Consider the following 27,989-nt stretch of genomic DNA (forward strand, 5'->3'; position numbering starts at 1 on the left):
ATGCAAGATTTATGACTTGTAGTGCAAGAAATGATTATAGAATGAATGGGTAACTCTAAAACAGCAAGTAAACCCCAAGAACGACTCAAGAACAGTTCAGGAAACACAAGAACAGTGCCAAGAACAGAAAGTTAACGCAGCATACAAAGGATCTACAGATTGAAATGAGCTAAGCAACAAAACCCATGGAAAGGAACTTGAAAACAACAAGATTATCACATGTAATTGATACCAAAATGGAATGAACCAAGAACAGCAAGGAAACAACCAAACTGCACTGATTAAAGGAAAAATAAAGTGCAGAAAATGAAAGGGAAAACAACAAAGAACAGATTGCACCGAATGGAATAGAAAACACAAGCAAGAAACACAAAAATGGAAGAAAACGGAAGATGGAAAGAGTGACTTATGTGATTGTAGACCAAGGGAGGATCTTCACGCCACTTGGAGGGTGGTTTGCTCCAAGATGAGTGGTGGTGCCGCCACTTGAGAGTCCCAAGAGCTTACAAGATGAGACTAAAGAGAGAAGAAGAGTCAAGACTCACAACTTTCATTACTTTCAATTTCAACTTGTTTTACAATGAGGCGACGCTCTCCTTTTATAAGGTGGGAGATTACCGACCCTCTAGGTAAGGAAGGAAGGAAAGACTCCTTCTAGTTCCTTCTATGAACAAAAGGTGCCTAACTAGGCCAAAAGGTGACCTTCCTAGCCATTTCTAAGTAACTAGTGACTAAAAGTGCCTTTACATGTATAGTTTCTTTTGTTTCCTTTTTTAGGCACTTCCCTAAGGCTATCCTATCTTATTGACAATTTTATACAAGAGATATTACAAAGAGAGATTTCATTTGGCAATCTCTTCCCAATGATCTAGCCATGCTCCTAGTGATTCTTTGATTGGAGTGGGCTTGGACTTCTCCATGATTTTGGTCTTCTCCATGAGTTTGGCCTTCTTGTTCTTGAATGTTGGCCTCCTTTTCATCTTGATTTGCATCAAAATCACACCAGAGAGCACCCATGAAATCTGGATTGATCGAAAAGGGTTTTAGTTTGATCTAAATCACACCAGAGAGCACCCAGGAAATTTGGATTGAACGAAAAGAGTTTAGCTTGATCTAAATAATACTAGAAAGTACCCAGTAAATTTGGATTGATCGAAAATAGTTTAGTTTGATCTAAATAAGACCAGAGGGCACCCAAAAATAACAAAGTCCATGCTATAACTTAAAATTACTCTAAATCAACATCAAACAACCAATACTTAACACATTATAATTGTATAACAGCAACCATATATCAAATTTCACATTCAAATCTCAGTCATTTTGAAGAAAGTTAAAGAACAAGAACTTTGAGACTGATGACCACGTCAGCCCCACATCCAGATCTTCTAGCCTAGTGTTCTATTGGAAATTAAGGCTAGCTATTGGAAATTAAGGCTAGCTTCCCTTACCTGAAATTTAGCAAATACTCGCTAAGAGCTCCAAATAGGTAACTTAATTTGCACCACAGAGTCCTAATAAAAAATCTAACTATATCATTAGGACCCTGAGCTAACAAAGATTAACCTTGAAGCTAAAAGGGTCACAAGCAAAGCAATGACAAAAACAACCTAACAAGTTCAAACTGATCGGGCAGTCTTGTAGTATTCACTGCCAGGAGTCTGATGGTGGATTCTAATCGTCGAACTGATGAGCGAGGAAGTCAGAATCTTAGAGAAAAGGGAGAAGAAAGGAAAATGAACTTTCTAGATTTTTAAAATAAACCTGAATAACAAAATTTCTATTTATGTGCTCTTAAATTTAATAATAAAATATTTATGTGTCATTTTAATTTTTACCACTCCTACTCTAAGACTATTTTTCTCAGTTCTTACAAAAATCCAATCCTCAATTTCACCAAATTAACACATTTGATAATTTTTATTTCTTTTATAATTATTTGATTTTTATATAATTATTATGTAGTGTTCATAACTTTATGTTTATATAATTATTATTTTAATATTTGATATTGAAAAAAAACTATTTACCTTTCTGACGTTGAATAACTGATAATATTACAATTATTTTACATAACTTTTATTTTTTAAAATATTTAATTAATATTTAAAATAAAAAAAATTGAACACGCAGTGCTTCATAACTTTCAAAGATCATAATGTTTTTTTTTATCGGCAAAAGATCATAATGTTGTCTACTACAAGAGTGAAAAACATACACATGGAAATATTTAATTCAGATAATTAAGTCACCGTGGTTAATTTTGTGATAATAATTAAATAAAATAAAGAATATTAATATTTATTTTATAGAGACTTATATATCTTTTAATTAAATGATTCATGATTTAAAATCTGATTTGTAACAATATTTTTAATAAAAACTTTGAATATAGAATAAACTAATTTAAGAGATAAGAATTCGCATACGTGATTATGACCTGATGATATTAATCACTGTTTGATAAATAATTCATATGAATAGTAAAAAAATATGTAAAAGAACCTAATTAGAAATATTAACTATTAAATATAACAATCAAATATTATATAAATTTTGATTAATATTTTATTAAAAATATGAATGAACTGAATTATGAAAAAACAAAAACATGAAATAGATTTACTTATAAACAAAACCTAATCTATAAATTGCCTGCACCGATCTTCTCTGGGTTTCCTGCGGTTCTCTCCTATTTCTCCAGGTTATTATTTCTTCTTTTTGGGTTTTTCTTATCAAAGTTTCGTTCTTTTCATGTTTCTACCGTTTATTTTCCTCTTTGTTGTTCACATGCTTGATTCTGTGTTTTCTCATTTACGATTTCTTTGTTCCACAGCATAAAAATGAAATATTTTTTGGTTTTTCTTATCAAAGTTTCGTTTTTTTCATGTTTCTGATGATTTTTCTTCTTCTTTGGGTTTCCTGCGGTTCTCTCCTATTTCTCCAGGTTATTATTTCTTCTTTTTGGGTTTTTCTTATCAAAGTTTCGTTATTTTCATATTTCTACCGTTTATTTGCCTTTTTGTTGTTCACATGGTTGATTATGTGTTTTTTTGTTACTTTTGACAGCATCAAAATGATATTCATCTACATTTCAGTTTCTGCAGCAACCGGTAGTGGAAGTGGAATGGATTTTCAAGCACCAAGGTGAGATCTTTTCCTTCCTCGGTTTGTCTGTCATCATTTTTTTTTTCATTTTTCACTTTGCTGTTGATTTAATCTTTTCTGGAGTTTTTCCATCTACATTTCAGTTTCTGCACCAACCGGTAGTGGAAGTCGAATGGGATTTTCGTTCATATCAACCATGTTCATCCACCAAGGTGGATTTTGTTCATCTCATTTACGATTTCTTTTTTTCCACCGCATAAAAATTAAATCTTTTTTTGTTTTTCTTATCAAATTTTCGTTCTTTTCATTTTTCGACCGTTTATTTGTTTCTTTGTTGTTCACATGGTTGATTCTGTGTTTTTTTGTTACTTTTGACAGCATCAAAATGATATTCATCTACATTTCAGTTTCTGTAGCAACCGGTAGTGGAAGTGGAATGGATTTTCAAGCACCAAGGTGAGATCTTTTCCTTCCTGTGTTTGTCTGTCCTCATTTTTTTTTTTCATTTTTCACTTTGCTGTTGATTTAATCTTTTCTGGAGTTTTTCCATATACATTTCCTTCCTTGGTTCTCATTGTTGTTTTCATTGTTTATTTTTTTTGCTGATAAAATCTTTAATGGTGTTTTTTTGTGTTTATTTCATAAATCTCATACATGTGTTTATTTTCTTTTAGGATCTTTATCCTAAGGCCAAAAAAGCTTCTGTTAAATTTGGTTGTGGATGGAGAAAATTCTGTCAGATACATGCACTGTTTGAAGACCACAAACTGATCTTTGAAAGTGGACTAACCCCAATTCATATGATGGTGTTGTTAGTGCTTCAAAATTCAATATTGTATTCAGAATTTATTTATAGATAGATGTAATTTCCAAATTGTTGTAATGTCGAGTATAGAAAATTAATTCTTTACTTTATTTTGGTTATCAATTTTGTTTTAAATTTTTATTCGCATTAATGTACTCTTCAGACAAACTTTAACCTTAAGATTATTCGCATTATATTATTCTTCAAAATTCAAATTCAAATCTATAAATACATTTAAAAGTCCAAGATCATTAATTACCTTTTTGATTCATATCTTCTTCTGAATCATATCTTCTTTTTCTGACTTATTTTGCTGCTGCCGCACACTTTTTTTCGAATTCCAAGATTATTATTATTATTATTATTATTAATCTGCAAATATTTAATTTTTGATATTTTCAAATTGTTTAATTCCAAGATCATTAATTACCTTTTTGATTCATATATTCTTTTTTCTGACTTCCCACCTATTTTCCATTCCCAGATAATCTTCAAATATTTAATTATTCATATTTTCAAATTTTACAATTCCAAAGATCATTAATTACCTGATTCATATCTTTTTTTTCTGACTTCTCTGCTTCTGCACAGTTATTTCCAATTCCCAGATTATTAATTACCTTTTTATTCATATATTCTTTTTCTGACTTCTCTGCTTATGCCCCATTTATATATTCATATTTTCAAATTTTACAATTCCAAGATCATTAATTACCTTTCTGATTCAAATCTTCTTTTTCTGATTTCTCTGCTTTTGCACACTTATTTTCAATTCCCAGATTATTATTATTAATAATCTTAAAAAATTTTGATTATTCAAATTTTCAAATTTACAATTCCAAAGATCATTAATTACCTCTCTGATTCATATCTTCTTTTTTTGACTTCTCTGCTTCTGCAAACTTATTTCCAATTCCCAGATTATTATTATTATTATTATTATTATTATTATTTTTCAAATATTTAATTTTTCATATTTTCAAATTATACAATTCCAAGATCATTAATTAATTTTTTATTTGTATCTTCTTTTTCTGACTTTTCTGCACACTTATAATTCCAAGATTATTATTATTACTAATAAACTTCAAATATTTAATTTTTCAGATTTTCAAATTTAAAATTTATAATTTAAAAATTTCAACAACATTATTAACATTAATTACCTTTTTTTTATTCATATCTTCTGCCACACAATATTTGGGATTCCAAGATTATAATTATTATTACAAATGTCAAATTTTAAAATTTGCAATTTCCGATTATTTCAAATTTTAAAATTTTAACAAATACCATTAGAATTTAAAATTTATAAATATCAAATACCATTAAATACATGATTGTGGTTTTCCTGTACTCCTTTGATTGTTATTTCAGCTCCATGTGAAGTTAATTTATTTTTGTTTGGGTTTTTTTTTCTTAATAGTAGGATCACATGTTTGTGGTTAACAATGAGGCCGAAAGGGAATAAAGGTTTCATCTTTTGTCTTTTTTCAGAGAAAGTGTTAAGAAAGTTTGTATTATAGATAGATTCAAGTCAAACATATTCCATTTGGTTCAAAAATTTTCTAAACTTTTAAGATCTGACACTCCCATTTTCATCCTAAATCCTTAATCTAACATGTTCCCACATAAAAATGAGGGGTACATAATAATAGTCAAATATTTTCATTCCTTGAAGTCATCTTTATCATCAAGGGGAATTGGTTTGTTCCTCCAAAACACAGCAAGAATACTCTCACCGAGCTGCATGAAACCATACTTTCAGTAAACTTAGATCTGATTTTAAACCTTTACCCGCGTGCGTTGTATTGGTTTTTTTGTTTCTATTACCTTCTTGGCTTAAGTCATTAATGTTGTTCTGTGCTCTTTGTATCCAACCTTTTCTCTTCTTTGATTTCCTTTCCTTTTTCATGAATCTGTCAACCTCACAGCTACTTTCAGAGGTTTGTATCTTCATTTTCCTGTTTTGCTAAGTAAGTATTAAAAAGTTTTCATTTTTTCAAATATCATTTTGCAGAGATCTGATTTGGTTCTTTTGTTTTTATTACCTGATTATGTTAAGCCATTATCTCACTTTTTCTCCTCTTTCAGTTGTTTACGGTTTCAGTAATCTGTCAACGACACCGCTACTTTTATAGGTTTGTTTCTTGATTTTCATGTTTTCAAATTGATTCCCCAGTATATCAAGCACCAAGGAAAGATTTTTTCCTTCTTTCGTCCGCATGCAAAAGCAAGAGTCTATGGTTATATGAAATTGGTAAGATTTCTCTGTTAGGGTTTCCACTTTCTGTCTATCTGTGTATTATTTCAGAAATTTCAAAGTAAGGGTTTTTTTTGTGCTAAACAAGAATCCTATTTTTCAAATCTCCTTTGAAAACGTACCTAAAATTCCATTTCTTTGCAAAGTAGGGTTTTCCGATCATGCTGGCAATTTCAAAAATTGTGTACTTTCAACCTTACTTTTCAAATTCAAACCACAATTTCATTAATCGCAATCCTTGAAGTTTAAAGGTTTGCCCTTTTTACAGTTTCGATTTTTTATAGGCTTAATCTCTTCTGTATGAAACCTGACATGCTTAACTTTCTTTTTGTCATTCATTGAAATTGTAAATTTGTTTTTTTGATATTTTTGAAAATAATTCCTTACCACCTCCTCAGTATATATATGGGTATGTTTTGTGTTTCACATTGACCATTGCATTCTACATTTTCCTTTTACTCAAAGGTCACCCTTACAATGTCTGTGTCAAGACAAAATACAAATTGTGTGAAAGATGTTAATCCACAAAGTGAAAATTGGATCCTGATAGCAAGGGTTATACGTTTGTGGTTTGTTTCTGATTTCAAGAAAACAAAGTTTCCATTCTCCATGGAAATGGTCATACAAGACAAAGATGTAAAATACTTTATCATTTTCTTCCATATTTTTTTTATTACAGTTTAATGTCATTTTTATTAATCATGCTTAATGTTTGTTGCTATCTTTCAGGGTGATAGAATTCATGTTTCCGTTAGAAGAACTCTAATTTATAAATTTCAAAATGATATTTTTGAGGATAAAGTTTATTCCTTCAATTTCTTTAGTGTGTCTTCTAATTCAGGATCTTATCGCACTACCTGTCACCAATACAAAATCAATTTTCAGTTTGGAACCAAAGTAAGCTCTATTGGTAATGATCTGGTCTCATGTCCAAAACCTCATTACACACCAATTTATGTGTTAAAGGCGCCTGGATTTGATACGGACTACTTAGTCGGTTAGTAATATTCTTTTACTTCAACAGATTTGTTTGAACATGTTTTTAAATGAATATGTTTTTACAGATGTTATTGGAATATTAACTGGTGTGGGAACTGAAAGAGAGCTGAATAGATCAGGGTCAACAACTAAGTTAAATGCAATTTCTATTGAAGCTGATGGGTAAGCTAATATTTTGTACCATAACTAATCCAAAATATTTGTTCTTACAATTGTAATTTTAATTTACAACAGCTACCGCATTGAGTGTACTTTATTTGGTAACTATGTTGATGAGCTCAATGCATTTTTGTCATCTGGAGAGCTGGAAAATATTGTCATCAGTGTGCATTTTGCTAAAGTCAAAATTTTCCAGGGTATGTCAAGTGTTGAATTTCTAATTTATTTATATTTTTTATTTTATTATTTTATTTACATTATATTTTAATTTTAATGTAGACAAGGTTTTTATACAAAATTGCTTGGAATGTACGAAAATAATATATAATGATAAGTCCAAAGATGCAACCGAACTCAAGAAAAGGTTAGTTTAATATATTATTTTTCGATAATTAAAATGTATGAACCTTTCTAACTACAACTTTTACATCTGTAGGATGATTGAAAGTACGGATTCTCCTACACAGGGACTCAGTCAATTGTGTGACTTTGGAAAACAGAATGTTGAGGATGAATTCATCACCTTCATTCATAGAAATACTATTCAAGGCCTGAAAGATTGCAAAGAGGTATTACTAATGTTTTTTAACAGTGTATTGAAATCGATTATTAATATTTGAAGATCATTTTTTTTTTCTTTTTACAGGAAAGCACTTTTGTTATCTTAGCTACAATAAAACATATTGTGTCTGATGACGATTGGTGGTACACAGCTTGCTTATGCGGTAAAGCTGTTTACCCTGATTCCAAAATGTTTTTTTGTGAGAAATGTAACAAACATGTTATCAAAGTCCAACAGAGGTAGTGTTTGTACTTGCATGAATTTATTTTTAATTACATATTACATATTTCTTAATACTTATTACTTATTATATTATTATATTAATTATTTTTACTTATTTTAATTAATAATTTGTTAATAATTAACTATTAATTATTTTCGTTAAATTATAGATATAATTTGTAAACCTTTCTGTATTTTATATTTCAGGTATAAGCTGAAGCTGCGAGTGATTGATGAAACGGATTCTACGACTTTCGTTCTATTTGACAGGGATGCCACTACACTGATCAATAAATCTTGCGCCGAATTATTTGAAAGTCATGATAAGGTAAATTATCGAACCATGCATTTGTTTATTTATGCATTTAAGAAAAGGTTATTATATTAATTGATATTTTTTTTTAATATTTAGAACGGTGATTCTGGTGTACTACCAAAAGACTTTGATCTTTTGATTGACAAAGTTGGGTTGTTTAAAGTTGGTTGTGTTAAAGATCAATCTCTTAGGTTTGATCAATCATTTCGTGTCAAAAAAGTTTGTATTGATGATAGTACTATACAAAGGTTTTGTGAAGGTCGTGTTGAAAATGTGGTATGTTTCCTAATTTGAGTGTATTCTTACTTACATTTTACCCTTAAATTCGTTATTTATACTGTTTTTGCTTAATTTAATTTACTTATCATTTTGTGAAGGAACTTCATTCTCAGAAGAAACGACTGTGTACTATTAAAGATGTCCAACAGGATGAGTCTTCTGTACCACTTTCTCAGGTAATTATCATTTAAAGTATTAAGTTAAAAAAGTGAATAATTTACTCTTACTAATATGTTTTGCTATCATCGCAGGATTTATTTAATAAATTCTCCACTGAAGCTGCGGAATTGCAATCTAAAACTATTGATTTAGGCAGTGATAGTCTAAAGGTGGCTTTTTATAATGAAGAACAAGATCATTCGCCTTCACATTTAAAGTTTTTCTTGTTAATCTTTGCAAAAGATAAAGCCCAAGCCCAAGAAGGACAAAGCCCACAAAAGCCCAAAGCCCACAAAAGCCCAAAGACCATCCCATGAAGGGCAAGGCCAAGTTTTAAATAAATATTGTTTAGAAAGGTGCTTAGAGGGAAACATTAGAAACCTCTATTGTTAAAGCATCTTTTAGTCTTTAGTTAAGAGTCTTAGGGGGGGTGTATTAGTAGATAGGTGTAGGAGTAAATAAGGAGGTGCCAAAGTGAGAGAAAGGATCACACCTTCCTCATGCCTTGTTTTAGGCGCAAATTCTAGAAACTTTTTGGGAGGGAGTTTTTTTTGAATTTGTGTAGCTTACATTTCAGCACCTTAGGCTATAAATAGAGGTGCTCTCTTTGTAAAATTCAGATTGGAATTAATCTAAGAAAACTCTACTCAAATTTTGAGTGACCTTTGGAGAGCTTTTGGAGCCTTCTTCTCTAGTCTTATCTTGATGGATCAATGGAGTCCTCAAGTGGCGGCATCACTCTCATCTAGGAGCATTCCACACTTCTAGTGGCGAGATCATCCATCCTCCTTCCATCTTCATGAGCATTCTCTTCTCCTTCCTTTCTGCTTCTTCAATTGTTCATGTTGCTTTGTGTTCTTGAGTTTTTCAGTTTCGGTTTTTCTATTTTCCAGCACTTGTTCTGTTTTGTTGTTTAAATCTGTTCGGTCATTCCAGTTTTCATATCTTTGTTGATTCAATTTGACAATATTTGGTTCATCCAAATGAGTTTGGGATTTGGTGCTAGTTATTGGTGAGTTCTTGTCTTAGAACCATGATCCAACTCTAAGAAAAGTGCCTCTATATTTTCCAGCTCAAGGTGATTCCTAAAAATGTCAAGAATCTTGTTCTATGTGGCTATTGGAATCACATCATGTGGTATCATGAGTCTTAGGTTCTTCTTGTTTAATTGTTGAGTTGTGTGCACTTTATTTCAAGAGCTCTTTTTAATTTCTTGCAATTTAAGTTTCTGTTTTAGAATTTTAATTGAGTATTCTTGCTGTTTTTCTTTTGCTCCATGTGTTTGTGGAAAGGTTTATGGCACTCATAATTCTTATGAGTATGGTTGCTCTTTTGGAATGGCATTATCCTTCCTAGAGTTTACCTTAAGCTTCCTTTCACTTGTTACAATTTGTGTTGTGTCTTTTAATTTTGTAATCATGTCAAGTTTTGTCTTAGTCATGTTATTCCATATATGTCATTACTTCTAGTAGTACTTTTATTGTTTTGATTGTTTCTTGCTTTGGTGTCATATAATTTTCTGAATTGATGTTGATCCTTTGTGCATTTTCTTTTTAGAATTGAGTTCATACTTGTATTCTAGACCTATACAAGTTCCAATACATCATTTTCTATTATGTCTTTGCTAGTTCATCATCCTGTTTTTTATTCCTATTAGGATTCCTCTGTTTCTGAAAAAAAGTGCTTACTGTTTTTCCTTATTGCAACTGATTTACGTACTGTAAAATTCTGAAATTCTGGATTTGAGATATTCAAAGTGTTAGAAAATAATAGAAAAAAGAATCATCCAAAAATATGAAGTACACAAAAAATGATAAATAAAATAAAAAAAGTGTACATTCCTGCCGAAAACAATACGGTAATCTGGCAGCGATTTTAAAAAAATTATTTCTCTCAATTGGCTTACTGTTTTTAATTGATTCCAGTGCCATTATTGAGTTAACATCTTGAAGTTTCTGTGGTATAAATTTCATAATCCAGTTCGCTCTACAACGTTCCAGTTAAATCAGTGAATATCAAGCACAGTTTGCATTTTAAAAAAAAAAAAAAAAAATTTCCAGTAGCTATATTTTTTGTTTTCTTCATCTACTCTAGTGCTTTTCCTTAGTTATTCTTTTGTGTGCCTACTTTTCTCATTGAGTTCTTTATTTTCTTGATTGTCTTTCATTCTTACTCTTTGAGTTTGTCTTACATATAGTATTCCTTTTGCAATTACCTTTCCTTGCTTATACCTTTTCTTGTTTGTCTTTATTGTTTCATTGGTTTTGTGGTGGTTGCTCTTGAGATTGGTGTGCTTGCTTTGACATATTTCATTTGAGGATTCCAAGGCCTCAAGATCAGATTGGTGCAAGAACATTGTTTCTTTGAGAGTGATCTCTTTTTTCAGCTTCATTTCACTTCGGCAGTTTCATTGCCAAAGCTCACTGTTTTTGCTAATTTTTAACTTGTTTGCTGTTTTTGTGTGTTTGCTGTTTTTTAATTACAAATGGCTGGATTTTCAAGTGATGCATCCTACAAGCAGAATTCTCCTTCCAAAGCTTCAATCCTTGGTGAATTACATGAAGCTCAAAGAACCATTAGACGGTTGGAGGAGAAAATGCAAAAGATGGAGGTCCAACAAGCTAGACCATCTCCTTCTATCCATGATGGACATCATTCTCATAGACCATCTTCAAGAGCTTCTTCAAATGATGTTGGCCGTGAAGATGACCATAGGAGAAGGAGAACTCCACCCCAATTCCTTGGACATAGACATCACAACCAAGGGGAGAGACCTCACTATGGCAATGGCTACTACCAAGATGCAAAGGCTAGGCTACCTTCGGTCAAGCTTCCTTGTTTCAATGGCTCAAGTGATCCTAATGTATATTTAGATTGGGAGGCTAAGTGTGAACAAATATTTGAGATCTATGAGATCCAAGATGAGCATAAGCTTAAGCTAGCCACCCTAGAGTTTAGTGATTATGCCATGAAATGGTGGCATGGAATTGTAAAGGACATTATCTATCACAAGGGTCCTCCCGTGGACTCTTGGAACTCTTTAAAGGATCAAATGCGCGCTAGATTTGTGCCCCCACATTTTAGGAAAGACCTCATGTTGAGACTCCAACGGTTTCAACAAGGCACGCTAAATGTGGATGAATATTATAAAGAGCTAGAAACGCTTGTGCTTAAAATTGAATTAGAGGAAAGTGAGGAAGCTATGATTGCTAGGTTTGTGAGTGGTCTTAGGAAGGATATTCAAGACTTTGTTGAGTTACAAGAGTATTCATCATTGGGCTCTTTAGTTCATCTTGCAATGAAGGTGGAAGCCCAACTTGCTAAGAAAAACTCTTTCAAAAATGCTTCCAATGATGGATACTACTCCAAGTCTTGGAGAACCAAAAATTCTTTTTCTAAACATCCTTCCAAAGATTCTTCTTTCAAACCCAAGGATCCTACGCCATCTACTTCTAGGCCTAAATCCCCAATTAAATCGTCTAGTCAAAAGTGTTTTAAATGTTTGGGATATGGTCACATTGCTGCTAATTGCCCTTTTAAAAGAAGTATGTACATGCATGAAGGCATTGTAGTTAGTGAACATGATTCCACTTCACCTAGGCATTCTTCACCTTCTAGACCATCAAGTGAAAATGAGAGTGAAAGTCCTTGTGAAGGTGACTTATTGATGGTAAGACGTATGTTGGGCACAATTCCAAAATCTTTGAATGATACTCAAAGAGAAAATATTTTTCACACCCGATGTCTTATCAACAACAAGTTATGTTCCTTGATTATTGATGGGGGAAGTTGCACTAATGTGGCTAGTACAAGAGTTGTGGAGAAGTTAGCCTTACCCACTATCTCTCATACCAAGCCCTACAAATTACAATGGCTTAGTGAAGTAGGTGAAATCATGGTGAATAAACAAGTCCTCATTAACTTCGCTATAGGAAAGTATAAAGATGAGGTTTTATGTGATGTTGTGCCCATGGAAGCTTCTCATCTTCTTTTGGGAAGGCCTTGGCAATATGATAGACATGTTTTACATGATGGCCTATCCAATACAATGTCTTTTTCCTTCCTAGGGCGCAAGGTTATATTAAAACCCCTCTCTCCCAAAGAGGTTCATGAGGACCAAATAAAAATGAAAACTAAAAGAGAAAATGAGAAAGAAAAAGAAGTAAGTACTACACCGAGTCACACAATTTTCTCCTCTAAATCCATCATGTTGACTCGTGCTATACCTCAAATGGACCCTCCAAGGTCTTCTTCTTCTTTATCTTTTTCATTACCCAAGGTTCCTATTTCAACACCACCTTGGTTAAAATATGTTAGGGATGATTTTTTCATACCTCCTAATGGGTTTCACCATTTAAGAGGTCTTTTTCCAAAAAATATCATCATTCCCAAACAAATTTTTCCAACTTGGTTGATTCATAGGACCTCCTTTTCTGCAATCCCTTTGATTCCCTCTACTAAGTCATGTATTCCTTTTTTTTACTCTTTTGATTGTAAAAGTACACTGACTTTGTTATATGCAGGGATTCAGAATTCGTGGGCGAATTCTCTCCAACTCGGGGAGTATGATGAGAATCAACTAAAGGTGGCTTTTTATAATGAAGAACAAGATCATTCGCCTTCACATTTAAAGTTTTTCTTGTTAATCTTTGCAAAAGATAAAGCCCAAGCCCAAGAAGGACAAAGCCCACAAAAGCCCAAAGCCCACAAAAGCCCAAAGACCATCCCATGAAGGGCAAGGCCAAGTTTTAAATAAATATTGTTTAGAAAGGTGCTTAGAGGGAAACATTAGAAACCTCTATTGTTAAAGCATCTTTTAGTCTTTAGTTAAGAGTCTTAGGGGGGTGTATTAGTAGATAGGTGTAGGAGTAAATAAGGAGGTGCCAAAGTGAGAGAAAGGATCACACCTTCCTCATGCCTTGTTTTAGGCGCAAATTCTAGAAACTTTTTGGGAGGGAGTTTTTTTTTGAATTTGTGTAGCTTACATTTCAGCACCTTAGGCTATAAATAGAGGTGCTCTCTTTGTAAAATTCAGATTGGAATTAATCTAAGAAAACTCTACTCAAATTTTGAGTGACCTTTGGAGAGCTTTTGGAGCCTTCTTCTCTAGTCTTATCTTGATGGATCAATGGAGTCCTCAAGTGGCGGCATCACTCTCATCTAGGAGCATTCCACACTTCTAGTGGCGAGATCATCCATCCTCCTTCCATCTTCATGAGCATTCTCTTCTCCTTCCTTTCTGCTTCTTCAATTGTTCATGTTGCTTTGTGTTCTTGAGTTTTTCAGTTTCGGTTTTTCTATTTTCCAGCACTTGTTCTGTTTTGTTGTTTAAATCTGTTCGGTCATTCCAGTTTTCATATCTTTGTTGATTCAATTTGACAATATTTGGTTCATCCAAATGAGTTTGGGATTTGGTGCTAGTTATTGGTGAGTTCTTGTCTTAGAACCATGATCCAACTCTAAGAAAAGTGCCTCTATATTTTCCAGCTCAAGGTGATTCCTAAAAATGTCAAGAATCTTGTTCTATGTGGCTATTGGAATCACATCAGATAGTGTGTTAGGTACTGCTACTGAATTTGTTGCTCCACGGGTTACAAGAGATTTTGCTTCACCTGCTCACACACCTGATGATGATATCCCGCTTAGGGTATTAAGGAAAAATATCAAGATCGAAAAGGAAGTACTATAATTTCATACTATTTCTCTAACGTTTTGTAACTTGAATGATCTATTTTCATGTATTGTGGGCTTTCTTTAATTTCTATGTAGAACATGTTATGATGTATCATTACAATTCTATTTTTAAAACTGTTTATGTAATATTGTTAGTTTCATATGTTGACATTATCTTTGAGGTACGTACTGATTTTATAGTTCATTTTGAAGTTGTTATATTTTTGTTTTTTTTTTCAATTTTATGTCTACATTTTAATTTATTTAATGAGTTTGTTTTTGTGTAATTCATATTATTGCATACTTTTTGTAATTCTATTTTGTAACAATGGTTCTTTCATTAAATATCAGAATCGTAATGGTAAGTGCCTCAACTTTTACTTTTTCTTTAATTCATAAATTTATATAGAATTATATAATATTTTAATAATTATAATTTGTGTTTTTTTTGTGAAGGTTATTGAAATATTCTTTTCCTTTTCCAGGGAATTTTTTCCTTTATTACAGGTATTGTTTTCCTTTATTAGAGTTATTCTTTTTTTCGTCAATTCATTTTTTATACATAATATCTTAGTATGTGATAAGAAATAAATCTTTGTGTAATGATATGTTTGTCCTTACGAGAAAGAATTTTTTTTAAAAAAAATTCACCTTACACTCAACCTCTAAGAATTCAAACGGATATAGAGGATAGCATTAACTACGTGTCAGAGCAATTAATGCATCACTTCATTTTTTATTTTTTATTTTTGCATAAACTGTCTCTTCTATATCTTTTACACTTTTTTCAAAGTATTCATTTCATCTTCCAAGACTAATTTATTAAAAATTATGGATAGAAGTAATAATTACAGAAATTAAAAATATTATATTTTAAATTCAATATGAAATTATATTTTCAATTTTAAATTTTAATTACATGTATGTTATTTAATTTTAGACGTTAGGGTTTAAGTATTTAATTTAATTATATGTATATATATAATATGATATATTAATAATATTTAATATGTTTAATATATTTTATATTATATTTATTTTATACTTATGTATATATTTATTTATGTATATATTTATTTATTTATTATTTATTTATTTATTTATATATAATACAGTTTTATGTTAACTATTTTAATTTATTATTATATAATGCTAATTAATTATTAATTATACGTGTCATTAATATTCATTTTATTTATCTATTGAAATAGTTGTATTTTTATTAATTTTTTATTTTGTTAATAACTTATTTAAACTGAAAAAACACTGTTGTATAAGGCAATGTAAAATGGAAACGTCAAAGAATAATTACAGCTAACACCTAACCTACTATGCTTTTTAAAGTTTTGTCTTTTCATATTCATTTTTTTTACTTTAATATTATTTCATTATTAATTATGAATATTTTTTCTTAATTTATTTTACTATCATTATTTGATTTTAATTATTTTTTTAATTATTTAATTTAGTAACTGAAAAGACATGTTGCTTCAGAGGAAATTTAGCATAGATTTGGGACTGAAAAGGTATGATTGCTATATATAAGTAACGTAGGGCTTTCTATTACTCAGAAACCTATTGCTATTAGTCTTTTATACTTCTTCCCTACTTCCATTATCTTCATCTTTCTTTTTCTCATTGTCATGGCTGTCATTCCTGAAGAGATCGTAAAACTTTGTGGGAAAGGTTTATTTACAACAGTTAACATTCGTGGGGAGGTATGTTTTTGGTTCTTAAATTCCTTACTTTTCATAGTTTTTTCAGTTCTTTAAGTATTTTTATGGTTTTAAAATGGATAGAATGGACACGTGGATCATGCATTCGCCATCGAGTTTGAAAATGAACTGGAGGAGGAATGGACCCTCAGCGACAGTCAAGGCAATATTCATATAGTATATTATAACAAAGATATACTTTGTCCCCAAATTGTGTATGGATGGTCCCGTCTGAGTGATTTTTATGGGTTTAAAGGTGACCACAATATATTGTTCCGTTACGTGGGTAATAACTCCTTCCATATAACTGTTTTTATGGGGGAGTTATGTGAAATGATTTTGACAAAATTTCTGAAGGAAGTTGAAGGGAGGTTGCCGCTCAACAGTGGCCCCTTTATACATTTTGGCTTAAAGTTGAGTTCAAAACAGGTCTTTGGAGGATATGTGGTAAGTTTACCATCCTTTCTTTTTAAATGGATATTAATATATTCTATTTCTTTTATTAACTAATTATTAACTAATATTTTCGTTATTGTTTAAGGATCTGCCTTCTCCTTTTTCTGAATATATTCGTAGAGGGAAGTTCAAGAAGGTTAATCTACATGGATGGCTAGAAGCTGTTGAATGCACCATTTTCAAGTCCAGGTTTCCTTCCAGAAGCGTTACACTCTGTAACGGGTGGAAACAATTTTTTCGTCTTCATTCTATTCGTGAAGATGACAAAATTATATTTGAATGTAACAAGAAGCCCTCTTCTGATATCAGGGTTCTACTACTGAAGACGTGTCACTACAAAAGACTTAGTGCTTAGGATAATCAGTTATTGTTTTGAACTATATTAGTTTGTTTAAGTTAATTTATTTTTGCAAGTATTGCTTCTTTTTGTTGGGAAGTATCCAGTTTCCACTTTGAGGAAACAAGAACAGTTTATTTTGTTTACTCTTTATTTTTATTTCATTGTGGTTCTGTTTAATTAGCTCATCTTATTTCTTTGTATTTATTGTTTAGTGTTTCTTTCGTTTCAATATGTATATATATATATATATATATATGCTTTTAATTTTTCATTTCTTATCTGGCATATTAATAATGCGTTGGCATTTCTAAATATGCTCAATGCTATAAGAATTGCTAGTATATTAAAAAAATCATAAGCCTGTTTTATATTTTTGAATGCATGCATATTAATTGGATTTTCTATACAATGTTTATGTTTATATTTTTTATTATTAATTATTAATTATTAGGTTATTAGTTATTGCTATATTAACTATTTTTTTTTATCTCGAAACCTTTTGATGTACATTTGTTTGTTTTTCGGTATTATTTTTCTAATTTTTTAAAATTTTTATGAATACTATTTCATTTTCAAAATATTTCTTATTTATTTCTAGAGGTGACTTCATAGTTCAATATGAATTTGCCTACAATCTGTTTCTATTGGAAGAAACACACATTTTTTTATTTACAAGGACTTGATTTGATATAATGTAATGAATTATACTTTTACTTGCAATAATTATTTTGCAGTATTTTTTTTGCAGGTTCAACTTAACGAAGGAAGTTGGTCTTTAATACTTTATTTTTTATGTATATATATCTTATGGGAACATAGTATAAGAAATCGTTTTATTTAATTTAAATTAGTTTAAATTGTAATGTATTGTAATTTACAAGTCATTGTAAAATTATGTAATTTTAATGTTAATTTTTGTGTGTATTATATTTAATTTAATTAAATTAAATTTAAACTTCTGAATTTCACTATTTCTATATTTCTATATTTATATATTCTTCACTTTCAGAATTTTTATATTTAACCAGACTTATTATAATGTTAAAGTTCAATAAAAAAAACAGTTAAAATGTTAAATAGCATAAAAATATTATTAAGAAAAATTAAAAAATTCGAAGAAAGGAAATATATCTTATTTTAAAATAATAAAAAGTTGTATAAAGTATTATTTAAGAATTCCAGAACTTTCAAGTAATCATCAGTTCCACTGACTACAAATTTCGAAGTTAAATTAAAAAATAAAAATAAAAACAAATTAAAATAAATATAATATTAGTGCAGATTCAAAATAACTTAAGAACACAATTTTCAGTGTAAATCATTAACAAAATGAATGAAGAAGTTTCTGGGAAAGCACATAAAGTTGGTTCTATTAGTTCAAACTCATTTGTCCCTTATCATCTTCATCTTCTTCGACATTCATAAGCCAACTAATATCTATTTTTTACATTTTAGAAACAATCTTTGTCTCAACATCTTCTTTTTGTTTATTATATTAGATATCAGATACCAGATCTGCTCTCCATGGTGTACTATGTTTCTGCTTGGTTCTGGGAGGTACAACTCAAACGCTTTAGAACGGAAAAGGTAATTAAAGCTTGGATTTTTTTCATTCCGACCATAAATATTAATTAAAGGTGCATGCATTTAAGACATAAAAACTCTTTCTCTTCTTCTTTGATTTCCCAGTATAGAACTTGGTAAAAATAGGCACTGTAGAGGTATCCATGGAATGGAAAAGGTAATTAAAGTTTGGATCTTTTTTCATCCTAACCCTAAATATTGATTAAAGTTTCCATTTTTAAATGTTTTAAGTTCACAGATTTAAGGTATAATAATTATTTTAAGTTCTGTTTTAGTGAAATTAGTAAATACAAAATGAGAATATCTGTTTTAGTCACTTTTTTTTTGCGGTATACATATACTACATGTTTTTGCATGTTGTGTATTATTTCAGATATATCCAATGGAAGAATTCCTTTTTTTTTGTTAAACAGAAAAGCTGTTCTAGAATGGTGCAAAAGATAGTTAGCCAAAGTTCCTTTTTTTTGCTTAATAGGGTTGTCGGATCAGGGTATATTGATGTACTTTATGTTTCTGTTTTTGGAGGTTGCTTCGTTCATCTGTGTTTTAAGAGATGATTGTTCCTAGATAAATGTCCGTCCAGATATATTACTATATTTATTATTTACTATATATATTATTATATATACAATCTGATAAATTTATTCCCTGCAGGTTTCCTCTTTCAAAAGTCAACCAACAATTCATTAATGAGAATGCTTAAAGTAGAACGTTGTTCTTTTGCACTGGAATAGGAATTTGTTTTCATATCTTAAAAGTTAAGTTCCCCTTTTTCACAACAACTTCTACACATGCATTTCTTCATCGAACATTGATACTACCTAAATTTTTAAATTTTTTATTCTTCTTACATTTCGAAGTTTGATTGTTTATTATGCAAAATATAGAAAAATTGTGCAAGTGTTATCCCTTTTGGAAGGTAAATTTTTGGTTTAACATTTTTAAGTATTAAATATAATTATTATATAATTATATAAATAGATATGATTATTATATAAAAATATTACACATTTTTTTTTCAATATTTTAATAGTTAATTAATAAATTTATTATGTCAAAGTAATAACATAAAAGGGAGTCCCGTGCGTGACCATATATCGTCAAAATTGGCGCCAAAACAAACAGCCAAAACAAAGCTACTGTGAACAATATATTTTACATACTTACTGCTGAAAACAGTACATACTTTTATGGCTGAAAATATTTGTTCTTACTACAATACTCCCTGAAGTTCAGTCATTCAACTTTCAATAGTTATGGAGAAACTGAAGGAAAATATTAATAGAAGAAATAGCATTCTTAGCCTTTCTCAAACAAATTCTAATGCATTAGGTATACCAACTACAATGTATATTTATATTTTTAAGTGTCATATATACATACATATAGATATAGATATATATTTCAAAATTATTTTTAGAAAACAATTTCATAGTCTATTATGATCTATATATAATCAACTGTCACGCCAATTTATGGTAAAAATATATAAAAAATAAATGGTATGTTATAGTTCTTAATAGATTTATTGTTTGTTTATGATTTGACCTATTTTTTTAAATGATTTTTATTTTCCAGAGAATCAAAATCCAAACACAACATGCATATCTGAATCCCGCAATAGTAAGCATAAGTTTAAGCATATTGTTTACTTCAAAGTACTCTATGTTATTTATTTATCATTTTCACTGTAATTTTTTTTTTTTAGTGCTAGCAGCTGATAATGGAAAAGATGCCAGAAGAAAAAGAAAAAATATATTGTATGAATTGCGAAGAGAGAATGTCAAAACAACAGGTAGTCAACATAATTACTTTTTTTTTTATCATTAATAATACTAAATGTCAAAATTTATCCATGTATTTTTATTTTTAAACAAGTTAATCCAAATGCAATACACTTAACTCATAATTCTATGAAGTTAACTTTACTGTTATCTAATTTTTTTATTATATATATTTAAAAATTAGGTTCATAAAAGAAGTTAATAATCACTTATGATGTAAGAGTGAATCAACTCTCAACACAATTTATGGTAAAAATATATAAAAAATAGATTGCATGTTATAGTTTTTAACAGCTTATTATTTTACATGGGTTTTATTCTCCAGAGAATCAAAATCCAAACACAACATGCATATCTGATTCCAACAATGGTAAGTATAACTTTAAGAATATTCTTTACTTTCAAAGTACTTTATCCTATTTATATATGATTTTCGTTGTAATTTTTTTTTATTTTAGTTCTCGATGCTGATAATGGAAAATATAACAGAAGAAAAAGAAGAAATATATTATATGAACTGCGCAGCAAAAAAGTTAAAACAACAGGTAGTGAAACCTAAATACCTTATTTTTATATATATTTAGATTTAAATTTAGATTTAAAATATAATTAGCATTATTTGTCATCCCTTTACCTTATTTATCACCAATTATGACTTATTGTTGCAGGTGGAAGTACTCCTAACTCATGTGAAGATCTTGGTTCTCCAACATCAGGAATTATGATAACAAATATCCCAGTTTATGAGAAGTTTACTCCCAACAATCAATTAATGCATTCAGCAACCAAAGTATTGTCATCAATGAGTACTGTTAGTAATTTAGAATTGCTTCAAGGTTAGTGAAAACGTATTATAAATTTTATTCATAACAATTTAAACTAATACTACATCAATAAACATTTGAATTTTTATATATACTGTTTTTGTGGAATCATTTTTTTTTATTATTAATCAGATGTTGCCAAATCTGCAAAGGTAGAAGAGGGAAACTTCATTTATGGTCAGCGAGAAAAGGTTAATCCAACAAGAGGTAATAACAATGACATTTTATTTCATTTAACTCTCGCAATATGTCATTCAATGAAATTTGTAATTATATTACTAAAGTCAAATCTTATGCCTAATTTATTTTTTTGTAGGTCAAACTATTGTGAACTCAAGTAAGAAATTTTTGTGTCAAAGTTCTCAAAATACAAGCATAAATGATTCTATCTGTGCAAAACTGACTCCTGACAATGAATTCAACACCATGCATTCAATTCCAAAAGTATTATCATCAATGAGTACAATTAGTAATGAAGAATTTGGGCTTACGGTGCAACTTCATGGTTAGTTTTAATGGATAATTCAACTGTTTTCATTACAATTATAGTACTAATTTATGTTTTACTATATTTTTTCTAAATCAACTGAAATCATTAAGTAGTAATAATTATCATATATATATGGTTCAAACACACTCAAATGCTAAAGTTCTTCAAATCATTTTTCTAAGATTAAGTTTAATGTAAAATAATTTATAAGTTCTTATATACTGATGTTAATTGATTTATCTTATTCGATCACTCATTGAAAGTTTTTGTTTTAGGTCAAAGTACTCTTAAATCAAGTCAGGATTTTGATTCTCAGACATCTGGAATTACAGGCTCAAATTTCCTTTCTTCTCATCAGCTTACTCCTAAAAATCACTTAAACATGATGAATTCTACTACCAAAGCAATGTCATCAATGCAAACAATTACTCATGGAGACATTACCCTCACTCAACTTCCTCATGGTTAGTTTACGATCAATGATTCGTTATATTTGATTAAAATATCTAGCAATGGCACATTATAATTTTATTTCTTTATTTTTTGAAAAAAAAAAAAAATCTTTGATTTTGTGCACATTTGGGTAAAGCTGCAAAAGGGTGATCAAGCTAGAGGTAGTAGAAATATAGACTGAATGAAAATTCATTTAATGAAAAACACTTTTTTAACAAAAATCATTGTGTTTTGCAATTAGTGACCCCTAAGAGTCATGTGAACGTGATGGATGCAACTTCTCAATCATTGTCATGTTTACAAACAATTTGTACTACCCATAAATTTCAAGGTTAGTTCAGGAAACCAATGTAAATGATTTTTCGTTGATCTTTTTTGTCAATTAAATTTCAAAATCATACTCATGTTTTAGTACTAATTATTTGTTGCTTTGGAACATATTTTCTCCAGGTAATTCAGTTGCAGGGAGTTTAGGGTATGTATTTAGTAACACACTAAACTTACATAACAAGTCCGGTACACACAGTGTTGAAATCATTGAATCAGTGACTCAGAGATTGAATTTTGACCAAGATATCCAAAATGAAGAAAATAATGGTACTAAAAATTGTTAATTTATAATTCTTTTTTTTAATTTTGTAACAACCACTTTCTTTTATTATTTTTTGTTTCAGATGACACCAGACAAGTTTTTAGTTCTGAATTATATTCAAAAGCTAAAAATAAAGGTGCATATCTTTAACTATAACTTCTTCACTTCTTCATCAAACTAAATCAATTTATATCAGAAAAGTAATAGATCACCTTTCTTAATTTTCTGAAAATAGCTATTGTTGAATTTGGACAACCTACTATTCAATGTGAATACTGCTTGGGCGAGGTTTGGTATGAAGAAAGATCTCAGAAATCTAAGATTTATGTTAAGGTTGATTTTTCTATTTGTTGTCAAAAGGGAAAAGTACAACTCCCTTTCTTACAAAAACCTCCTAAATTGCTGTTAGATTTATTAAATGGGAAAGATAGTCGAAGTCAACACTATCTACAAAATATTAGAAGTTACAATAGTATGTTTTCATTTACTTCAATTGGAGGGAATATTCACTCTTCGATAAATGATGGATCTGGCCCTCCTCAATTTATTCTGCATGGACAAAACTATCATAGGATTGGAAGCTTGCTCCCCAATAGTGGATCATCTCCTAAGTTTGCACAACTTTACATATATGACACTCAAAATGAAGTGTCAAATAGATTATCTCACTTTGGGTATGTGTTATTTTTAGTTACTTTAATGACTTACTTTCTATTTACTGGATTAATTCAAAGATTATTTTTAATGATATATTTTTAAAAATTGCATGTAGGTCAAAAGTGAAAAATGTGACGTTTGACAAATCCTTGATTGAAGATCTTACCAAGATGATTGATGACAACAATGTTTTGGCCAAAACTTTTAGAAGAGTAAGAGAATTTCTACATGATGATGTAAATTCAGATTTTGCATTGAGGTTATTTAGACACCGATGCAAAGATCCAAGAGTGTACAATACCCCTACAACAGATGAGATAGCTGCATTAATTGTGGGTGATATGAGCAACATGGAAGTAGGGCGAGATATCATAGTGAAAAAATATTCAGGACAAATGTATAGACTCCATGAAACACATACAACCTTTATTCCATTACAATATCCATTAATATTCCCCTTTGGAGAGGATGGGTATCAAGAACAGATTTCAATACGGAATTCTGGAAGTAACAGCAGAGAACGTAAGAGAAGTCGTATTTCATTAAGGGAATTTATTGCATTTAGAATTCAAGAAAGAAATGTGGAGTTTGGGAATATAGTCCATTCACGTCGATTGTTTCAACAATTTTTGGTTGATGCATATACAATGGTTGAAGCTCAAAGATTGTCTTTTATAAGGCTAAACCAAAAAACAATCCGTTGTGATATTTTGCAAGGCGTACAAGAAGCAATGAATCGAGGAGAAACAAATTCCTCTGCAATTGGAAAGCGGATAGTTTTACCTTCATCTTTTACAGGAGGAATGAGATATATGTTCAACAATTGCCAAGATGCTATGGCCATTTGCAAAACATTTGGATATCCGGATTTATTTATCACTATTACCTGCAACGTAAATTGGTCAGAAATACGTGACTTTGTTACCTCAAAAGGATTAACTGCTGCTGATAGGCCAGACATTGTTTGTAGAGTTTTCAAGATGAAATTAGATCAAATGATGATTGACTTCAAAAAAAATGACTATTTTGGCAAAGTTAATGCAGGTAATCCGCATTAACCCATATTTAACAGTTTGTTTGATTTATTATTATGTATTACATTTTGAAGAATTTTTTTCATATTCTTTCAGGTATGTACACTGTGGAATTTCAAAAAAGGGGTTTACCTCATGCCCACATACTACTGTGGTTGGATGGAGAGAATAAGTTAAGAAATCCAACAGATATTGATGGAGTCATTTCTGCAGAATTACCCGATGCATTTTTATATCCTAAATTGTCAAAGGCAGTGACAACCTACATGATACATGGCCCTTGCGGGGTAAGTCGAATAAGTTCACCTTGCATGATTAATGGTAGATGTTCAAAATTTTACCCAAAGAAATTTAAACTGTTGACTACTATTGATGAGGATGAATATGCATGTTATAAACGTCAAGATAATGGAACATTCATTCTTAAAAATGGAATTAAGTTGGACAATAGAAATGTTGTGCCATATAGCCCTTTGCTACTACTGAGGTATCAAGCCCATGTTAACACAGAATATTGCAACAAATCAAATTCAATCAAGTATTTGTTTAAATATGTGAACAAGGGTCCAGATAGAGCCAATTTGAAAATTACTACTGCTGATAAAGACTCTACAGAGACCCCAGTTATTGATGAAATTAAACAGTATTATGATTGTAGATACATATCTCCATGTGAAGCTGTGTGGAGAATATTTGCCTTTGATATCCATCATAGATGGCCTCCAGTTCAACGATTAACTTTTCATCTATTGTACGAGCAACCAATTGTTTTTAAAGACAATGAAAACATTGATGAAATATTGAACTTCAATCAACATAAAACAACAATGTTTTTAGCTTGGTTTGAAGCTAATAAAATTTATCCACTGGGAAAAAATTTGACTTACTGTGAATACCCTAGATTTTTTGTTTGGATGGCAGACAGAAGAGAGTGGAAGCCAAGAAAAAATGGTCTTAGTATTGGAAGGTTAACATATATTCCAGCAGGGTCAGGGGAATTATATTATCTGAGGTTATTGTTGAATTATCAAAAGGGTTGTTGTAGCTATGATAATATCAAAACTGTTAATGGTTTCATTCACAAAACATATAAAGAGGCATGCTATGCAATGGGGCTATTGGCAGATGATAAAGAGTTTATTGATGCAATTATAGACCAGATGAAGTGTGGAACAAAACATGGAAGTTGTTATCAGATGATATTTTATACCAAAAAAGAAAGGAGTTTGTCCTACCAGGTATAATTTTATTATTTTATTTGAAATTTATAATTTATAATTTTATAATTGCTATATGACATATAATTTCTTTCCTAGGTCTTAGAATTGAAGATGCTCAAATTCAAAACCTTTGTCTTCTACAAGTAGAAGAGTTATTAATTTCAAATGGTAAGTGTTTGAAAGATTTTCCAAGTCTGCCAGAACCTATTCATTCTGATTCCTTTATTTATCAAAATAGATTCATTATTGATGAATTGAATTATGACAAAATACAAATGTCTGAAATGCATTGTTCTCTTTTTCAAACTCTTACTCCTGAGCAAGTGGAAGTTTATGAGAATATAATGACAGCAGTCCTGTCAGACCTTGGTGGATTTTTTTTCTTATATGGTTATGGGGGAACTGGAAAAACTTTCATGTGGAAAACTTTGTCCACTGGTCTTAGATCAAAAGGGTTTATTGTTTTAAATGTAGCTTCTAGCGATATAGCTTCTTTGTTACTTCCAGGGGGAAAAACAGCTCATTCTACCTTTTGCATTCCTTTTGTAATAAATGAAGAGTCAACATGCAATATTCCTCAAGGAAGTCTTAGGGCCAAATTGTTGATCAAAACGAAATTAATTATATGGGATGAAGCCCCAATGATTAATAGGTTATGTTTTGAAGCCCTAGATAGAACTTTAAGGGATGTCATGAGAGCTGTAAGTGAAGAAAATGCTCTTAAACCTTTTGGTGGTAAAGTAATTGTATTGGGAGGAGACTTTCGTCAGATATTACCTGTTGTCAAAAATGGATCAAAGTATGAAATTGTGAAGGCAACAGTAAATTACTCTGACTTATGGAAACATTGCAAAATCTTAAAACTTACAGAGAATATGAGATTAAAGAGTGATACATCAATTCAAAGTAAAACAGAAATAAAAGAGTTTGCTGATTGGATACTTCACATTGGAGATGGAGATATGGAGTTAAATGAGTTGGGACAAGGAATGATTGAAATACCGGAAGAGAATTTAATTTTAGATGTGGAACAACCTTTACTGCAGTTGGTTGAGTTTGTTTATCCCTCCTACATAAACAATGTGACATCTGATGATTCTTTTGATGATGGTGCAATATTATGTCCAACAAAAGAATGTGTGGATCAAGTGAATGAATTCATTTTATCATTAATACCAGGATCTGAAGTTACTTATTTAAGTTCAGACAGTCCTTGCGAATGTGAAGAACAAGAAAATGCTCAAGCTGAGTGGTTTACAACTGAATTTTTAAATGAGATCAAATGCTCTGGAATTCCCAATCACTGTGTTAAATTAAAAGTCGGAGTTCCAATAATGCTTCTAAGAAATATTGATCAAGCCAATGGACTTTGCAATGGAACAAGATTACATGTAACTCACTTGGGAAAAAATGTTATTGGTGCCAAAGTTATTACTGGGAAAAATATAGGTGATCAAATATTTATTCCCAGAATGAACTTGACTCCTTCGGAAACAGGTTTGCCATTTATGTTTCAAAGAAGGCAATTTCCAATATCTTTGTGTTTTGCCATGACAATAAATAAAAGTCAAGGTCAAACTCTGAATAAAGTTGGTCTATATCTATCCCGTCCAGTCTTTACACACGGACAATTATATGTTGCTCTTTCAAGAGTAAAATCTAAGAAAGGGTTGAAGATATTGATTTTGGATGATAATGGTATTCCCACAAATTTCACTACTAACGTGGTTTACAAAGAAATATTCGAAAATGTTTGAAGTATTAACTTACAGCGTTACATATGAGGTATGAAATTTCTTTATTTATTTGAAATATATTTTTATTTATCATATTTTTTTGTAATATATGAACAACAATTTAAGAACTGATATACACTATCTCTTATAGGTTTTGATCAATGCTTTTGTTTGACACAATTATTCATGGTCATCTTGAAAGTATGGTACGTATCTTTTATTTTGACATATCTTTGTCAAGGTTGCTTAATTTAATTAATGTTTTACAGGAATTACTTATAAGAAGTAACAGTTTTGTAAAATTAAAGTTCAGAAATGATGAATCTGTAAAGCACTTGATGAGGTATGTTTACTTAAATTATTAATTACATAATTTATTATTACTATTACAAATTTCGTGTACCTATTTGTGTACTTAATCTTTTATTCAGGCTCTTGAAAGGCAATGTGAAGAAATTCTTGATTTATGGAGTCAAATTCTATTGAGGGTTGCGTACTGGATGATCATATCTCATTCAAGATATTAAGGACAAATATCAACATTGATTCAAAAGGAAGT

At 30.3% G+C, this 27,989-nt stretch overlaps 1 long non-coding RNA gene and 1 pseudogene across 1 annotated transcript; both read left to right on the top strand.

Annotated features, from left to right (window-relative positions):
* The first annotated feature begins 2,716 nt into the window (after window positions 1–2,716).
* Window positions 2,717–3,311, top strand: LOC137805823 (uncharacterized). The gene is made up of 3 exons (XR_011080247.1): window positions 2,717–2,947; window positions 3,070–3,147; window positions 3,252–3,311. It is a non-coding gene; the product is annotated as an uncharacterized lncRNA (long non-coding RNA).
* A 3,342-nt stretch (window positions 3,312–6,653) lies between these two features.
* Window positions 6,654–27,600, top strand: LOC137839208 (uncharacterized; annotated as a pseudogene).
* Window positions 27,601–27,989: the final 389 nt, after the last annotated feature.

Source organism: Phaseolus vulgaris, chromosome 3, assembly GCF_000499845.2.
Source record: "Phaseolus vulgaris cultivar G19833 chromosome 3, P. vulgaris v2.0, whole genome shotgun sequence".
NCBI lineage: Eukaryota > Viridiplantae > Streptophyta > Magnoliopsida > Fabales > Fabaceae > Phaseolus > Phaseolus vulgaris.